Below are 7,397 nucleotides of genomic sequence, written 5' to 3' on the forward strand. Positions count from 1 at the left end.
ACCGTGAAATTCTAAGGCCTATTGCGTCCATTTGCGTTTTTTAAAAACTATATGTATCTTAAAAAAGTCCTTTGAAAGAATTAATAAAAATAAACCGCTGGATATTTGATTTATAATGGAATTAATTGCTGAAAACTCAGCAAATATAGATTTTGTTTCACTAAAAATTTTATTTTATTCTTCAATGTTGTAAATATAAAAGAAAACATTTTTAATAAAATCCGTTTTCAGTACGACGGAGTAGTTTGTTTTCCTGCTTACTTCTTTTGTTAATGATGCTTTGGTGAAATGTATGAATATTGATTTTGTAATTGTAGGTACAGTGAAAGCACTGATTTGATGTATCATAACATTTTAAGTCAGAAATGTTTTAACTGTGGAATTTCATTTTTGTCCCCAAAATTTGATTAAATTGCTTTAATCTAACGTTCTTCTTATCACGTCTTATAACGTTCTTTTAACGTATCATTCCCTTCAAGTGGTTTGGTGCACATAAAGGTGTTGCTCGAGTTATTTACTAGTTATTATTCCTAGGTCGAATTATTTACAACCGCTGCAGCCATGATCATTCTTTGCCAGGATTAAATATAAATCACATACAGGAAAGAGCCATTGGTGTTTTCATAGCAAGTCCTACTAAAAAGCTTACAACGTTGTCATCACTTTTACCCAAACCGCTAATTTGAGCTATTAAATAAAAAACATGTTTTTTCTACTGAATGTAAGGAGCAACATTAAAACTTAAAATAAAAAAAAATATTCCCTAGGTGAGGGGGACCCTCCTCAGTTTTCCTCTCTTCCGGGTAAAATTTTTTAGTACTTATAGAAAAGGCTCTGATTCAAATTAACCGGCCCCTTGGTTTCAGGAATAGTTCTTAAAGAATTGTGACAAATAGTTAAAGTTTAGCATAAGGAGCGGGGTATAAAGGAGGGGTTACCCCCCCCCCTCCCCCCTATATAGGGAATAATTTCTGTAATTTTTAAGTTTTAATGTTGCTCCCTACCTTCACTAGAAAGAATTTTTTTTGTTTAACCTCTGATAGTTTTTCAAATAATCCCAGGAAATCCGCACCCCCTCTGTTGAAATCCCACCTCCCACGAAACATTCTTCCATAGAAAGTTCCTCAAACGTAAAATCCTTCTCTCTGGGAAATTACCCCCTTGCCATTCCATCCTCGCTGCAAATCCCCCCTAAAAATTTTTGCTTATGATTCCACCTGAAAAATACTCTTTAGCATACTTTCATTGAAAAAAATCATGTTTCTTATTTAATTTCTGATCATTTTTCAGGTCATGGTGGAATACAACCTGTGTGGAAACATTTCTTTGACCCCCCCCCCCCATTAAAGATTTTCTCCCGACAATTTTGTCCCGATGGAGGATTTATCCTGGTGATAATGCAATCCGTAGAAAATGCCCTCTCCACTTAAAAATCCCCTAGAGAATTCCAACTTCACTGAAAATTTCTCTCCGTCAGAGCATATTCACATCTAAAATAAGTCTGATTTCAATTGCTTCTCGAGCTACCTGCTTTATTCCCAGTCCATGGCTAATAAGGCTGCTTAAAGCAGAATCAAAAGAAACATTAGCAATATTAGAATTTAGAGCTTTGGTGATATCATCTTTATGCTCTTGTAGGCTTTTCTCTAAATTCTGGTGAGTTTTTTGCCTACATAGTATTTGTCACAGTCACATTGTATTTGATAGACCCCTCTTTGGTGAGGGTGAGTAACTAGGGTTTTATCTTTACCAGAATTTAGGAAACTTATTATTTTGAAATTATTGGTAAATACTACGCACAGATTATTTTGTGTGCAAACTTTTTTAAGATTCTTAGTGATTTTTGGATACATGAGAGGTAAATTATGTTTGAGGGCTTTTCGGGATTCTCACATTGTAAACTACCATTGTTTTTACGGGATTTTCTTTTCAGTCTACGGTTAATTGTGTTATTAATGAATAGAATAGGATACTCATTTCCAAAAATTATGTCCCTGATAAAATTTAGTTCCGCTGTGATGTGGGTATCAGAACAAATGTTTAGGGCACGATCGATGAGAGGTATATAATTTCTGAGACCACACTGGCTAATCATGATAAACAAAAAATCGCGAAGAAAGGAAACGAGGACAATTAACAGCCAGTTAAAAAATTGAAAAATTATGCAAATATTTCGGTCAAGACCTCCGCTTGACCGTCCTCAGTGCAGAATAAAACTGATAAAAATATAAAAACCAAGCCTTAAAATAAAAACACCAAACTAAAATTTGAACGACCCTTTCTTAGTAACGGTGAAAGGGTAACTCACCGTTACTAGGAAAGGGTCGTCCAATTTTAGTTTCGTGTTTTTATTTTAAGGTTTGGTTTTTATATTTTTATCAGTTTTATTCTGCACTGAGGACGGTCAAGCGGAGGTCTTGACCGAAATATTTGCATAATTTTTCAATTTTTTCACTGGCTGTTAATTGTCCTCGTTTCCTTTCTTCGCGATTTTTTGTTTATCGATGAGAGGAATTACGACAGCTCTTTTAATTTGGGGGGGGGTGTGGTTTGATTTAAAATGCAAATATCTATGGTTTTGTTTTGGTTTTATGTAAATAGTGAAGTTGAGTTTATCTATGCTACGAATAATTAACACATCTAGGAATGAGATTTTATTTGCAATTTCAATTTCTAAGGCAAACTGTATATTTCTATCTTATGTATTAAAGTGATCTTAAAAAAAAACGAAGTTAATTTTCCCCATAGTTCCAAAGTGAAATCACGTCATCCATGTAACGTCCCCAAAAGATGTGTTTACCGTAATTGTGAAAAAAAAATTATTGGAATTTCGAAAAAAAAACAGATCCCATAAAAATAGTGTCCGACCTAAATCAGGACTGCACTTTTGGAATAACCATAGCCGAAAACCTCATGTAAGAGAGTTATATTACCACATCCTCAGCAACAAGGCACTTTTGCTTTGGAAGCAATGACGCGTCTCCTTTGTTCTTGACCGATAGTTGGCTATTGAAACATCATAGAGGGATGTCTAAGGCTTCATTTGAAAGAAAGTCTTGATATTTACGTGCTTATTTTAAGCAGCAAAAGATTATATTATTAAATGATAAGACAATCTAAACTACTAAGAAAATCTATCAAGACAAAAATTATTTTAATAAATATTACTACTATAGCTCTGCCTAGTTCACCCCCATGTGGAACCGTATTGTGGGCAAGAAAATGGTATGAACAACTGCCATGCAGAAGAAACATTTCCAAACCACCAATACCTACAAAGAGTAAAAAGTTGAAGATCACTATTCACCTACCCTCCAACAAATTCAAATGGATTCGTAATCGAAATGCAAAACAAAAAGAATTTCAAATATGGTCATGGCTGATCAGATAGAACCGAAAATGAACAATCTTGAAATTGGGGAAGAATCTTTCCGAGTCAAGAAAAAAGTGACTTGCAAGTGGCTTGCGATTTATTATTACTGATATGGGCTACCATGTAGCTAATTAATGTTCTTTTTTAAGGAGAAAAATTGAATTACCGCGTAGTTACAAATTTAACCATTGAATAAAGAGCACAGTTCAGCCGAAGCCAAGAGAAATCACGTCAATTTCAAAAAGTCAGCTTTAATTTCATTGGGTTATTTTTGTGTTGTATTTCATATTAACCAATTACATTATCCTTTATTTTTGGAGACTAAACAATTTTAAAGAAGTCCCCTCAATTATATCTTCAAAATAGAAGAGAAAAAGGAAGAAGACATGACTAAGTCAATACTTGACCGAAAAATATTTGGAAATCTGATGAAAAATGGTTCTTCTCTGCACCAACGTTTGAAATATGCTGAGGTATATTTGTTCTTTTACTTGGGTTCTGTGGGGTGTTCTTTGAAGAGAAACATGTTCGATGCATGGTATAAGTTCTTCATCCTTAAGAAGAAAGTGCTTGAAGCCAGAGTCGCTGTCATAACGCCTAAACGGGTTTTTAGGGCGCCTGGATGTGCGGACCAGTTTGATGACTTGATGATGGTCTTTGAAGACGTAGTATCAAGCAATGAAGTATTATTTTGCGTTGTTTTATTCATGAGCACTTTAATTGAACCATTAATATCAGAACTAATAATTACATATCCTGTCAATCCTACTGAAAGAGAAGCTCTATTCGAGCCGTTGGTTTGAGTAGTGTTCTGTGAACAACTTTGTTGAGATATTTTAGGACGTGCTTGATTCTTTTTTTGTTTATACTCGACGCAGTCAATTATTATTTGAGGATTAGTAGCAAAAATAGCTGACGTTATGCCGGCATTGTGAGCACGTATAGCTTCCCAGGAATCATTTCTGTTCTGTCTGGTAGAAAAAAACTTTAGAGTGCTGTGAAAAGTTTTCCACATGTATAAGCATTGATTCTCAGATCCACAGACAATATAGTTTCCGTCATGACTCAAACTTGCTGTGCAGTCGAACTTGGTTCGACTGTTGTTGTTGACCAAACCGATATATTTATAAGAAGGACTAAAATCTCGAAGATCGTAAAGTTGAATTAAGCTATCATTGGTTGTAACTAGTATCTTATTTTCCCCAGGGAGAGGCTCTATCCCAGTGACTAGAGTTTTCCCAATTGAATATTTTCCTTTAACATGTATTTGGGTATGGTATTTAAGGTCCCTGACAGAATAAAAAATGCATCTGCCATTAATTGATCCAATAATTACAAATTCTCCGTTCTGAGTAAAGTTAGCTGCCGAAATGAGTTTAGCTTTTCCATCTAACTCATTACAACGCTCCACTTTCTTATCACGAATATTCCAAAATCTGAGCTTACCATCCAAAGTGCAACTTAGAAAATAACGATCATCCATAGGATGAAAGGCGATAGCAGTGACAAAATTGTTATGCCTGAAACAGCAGAGACACTTATTTTGAGAGATATGCCAAAGCCGAACTGTCTTATCCATCGACAGAGAAAGGATAAAATGATTTATAGACCAAGATAGATCCACAATATCCCCAGTGTGTCCAGAGTAGACGCAGAAAGGCTTAGACATAAATGGACCACTTGAACATGCGTTCGAAACTTCAGGATTTTCAGACAGACTTACAGTGGTTGAACGAGTCCATGGTTCTTCAAGAGACTGTTGAGATATAATTGATTCACTAGATGGGGTCGATGCATCCTTGTTCCCGGTATTTTTCTCATTTCTCATATCTAAGAAGCAATTAAATGCACTTTTGACTACCCAAATAATTAATATTTTGTCTTTTCCAGCTGTAGCTAAGAGTCTCCCACATTTAGAAAACTTCATACACCACACTGGACCCTTGTGCCCCCCAGATAAGTCTTGTATGCACTGAACATTGTCAAACTCAAATGGACCTTTATTTGAACTTGATGGCATCATTTTGTAAAATTTTTCCTTCATATCAGCTTCATAGGGCAGATACATTCCTGCATCTTCTTTTAGTATCCCTTTTACTGTCTTTTTAGCGTTTTGAATAGTCTTCTGAACTGTTGATGCTGTAGCACGTATTTCATTGCGGGTTTTTTTTCTCAAGGTAATATTATCTCTGTGTTTGGCATATACATTTTGAATATCTATATTTCTTTCTTCAAAACGTGAATTTTCTTTGGAGCTACAACTCGCCTCTGAAGCTAATTTCCTTAAATGGAGAAAAAGTGGGTTGCTGTTCTTTGGTTTCTTATCTTCACGAGGGTTGTATTCAATATTCTCCGACATAGCGTCTCGATTTCCAGGTTCATTACCGGTCTCATTCCTTGCAATGAGCGGGGAAGACTGAAGTTTTCCAGCATTTAAAGTAATTTGGGGCAATTTTCCAGAAGTAATGGAATGGGTCACAGAGTATTTTGGAGAAGCTACTTTGGCTATGACAGTTGTTTTGGACACATTGTTAGCTAATAGACCTTTTTCGGATTGGAAACCTTCTTGGGATACAGTATGAAAAGCCTTCACACTCTTTCTTTTCCTTGGCGGTGGGACAGGCATTTTTGGTGCAGCATAAGCATGGACTGGTGATTTGATGCCATCTACATCAGATTCAGCATCAAAAAATAAATCTTCACTATCACTTGACATATTCAAGGAATCTTTTCAAAATATTATATTTAAACTATACAAAATGGGTTCGTCATAGATAGTATCGCACTATGGTGACAATTTCCTTCATGGAGAATTTTAGCATTCCAGGGACCATTAACGTCACTGTGGCTCCAGCAGAAACCTTTCCGCTCGAGCATAAATCTGCATTTTTTCATGCAATCGTGTATCAACTTTATTCATCTACTACTGGGGCGACCACGGTATATCACACACAGCTGTATCTTGATTACAGCGGTAGCAATCATATTTTCTTTGTGGTATCTTTGTGGTACATGTTTTCTTTGTGGTATATCCTTTGTAAAAAAATACGTGTGTTACATCATCATGTATATGAAAGTGCAGTTTTTGTCAAAAATTAAATTAGTTTTAAGAGTTTACTAGTTATAAAAATCCCAGGGTATATCAATTTCCTTTCAAATGACCGCTTAAAAAGCTCTGTATGATGTCTTGGTGCCCCGTTAGCGGTAACGAAGAAAAAACAAGAAAAAAAGGACATGTCAGTGCTACCCATGCAAAACAGGGATTTCCCATTCTCCAATGTGGGGTGGCTGCAAGCTTCCTGCATGGGGTTTTTGGCAATGGCAACTCCAATGGTGTAGTTTTTGTTTCGATCTTACGCCATTTCTTGGGGTTGTCGGGCTATTTTTCAAAATGCCCATAAATTTGTTTCCAAAGTAACATTTTACTATTAAATCAAATAGGAATAATAATTTCCATTCACGAATCAGCTACAAATGACAATTTTTTCCCAGTAGACAGTTTTTTTAAACACATTTTTAAATTTAAGGTTCCTATGGGGCGTGGTTAGTTCTTTACAAGGTTTCTCTTCCTGGGCCAACCATGATAAGCCCAACATTACTTAAGTATTTCTAAGGAGGTCACTAAGTGTTCATATGAAATATTGACCGCAGGCACTTTTTGCGACTGGAAGGCCTGCTATTGCAACTTATATTTCTACATCAAGATTGCACGCTTCCGACATTCCTACTTGCATAATTTAATATTTTATTATGAATTATTTACTAATGTGAAACTTGTACCATAAATTACGTCTTGCTTAGTATATATAGTTTTCGTCAATCGTGAAAAAAGGTGTTTCCCATGCAAAAAAGTGACTTTCCTTGTTTTTTAAGCCAATGGATTTTCTTTGTTTTCAAGCCAAGGGACTACAATTTTATTGTGTAGGGTTTTCGGCCAAGGCGATCCCAGTGTACTTTGTATTTCTATCCGACACAATTTTTAGAGGTTTCAGGCTATTTTTTTTGGCTACTATGGGCCGTGTTC

At 35.6% G+C, this 7,397-nt stretch overlaps 1 pseudogene; it reads right to left on the reverse strand.

Annotated features, from left to right (window-relative positions):
- Positions 1–3,860: 3,860 nt before the first annotated feature.
- On the reverse strand, positions 3,861–6,089 carry LOC148955659 (WD repeat-containing protein 44 pseudogene; annotated as a pseudogene).
- Between the last annotated feature and the right edge of the window lie 1,308 nt (positions 6,090–7,397).

The sequence above is a fragment of the Artemia sp. Qi Xiang Cuo genome, chromosome 2 (genome assembly GCF_049724085.1).
Source record: "Artemia sp. Qi Xiang Cuo chromosome 2, ASM4972408v1, whole genome shotgun sequence".
In the NCBI taxonomy this organism is placed as follows: Eukaryota; Metazoa; Arthropoda; class Branchiopoda; order Anostraca; family Artemiidae; genus Artemia; species Artemia sp. Qi Xiang Cuo.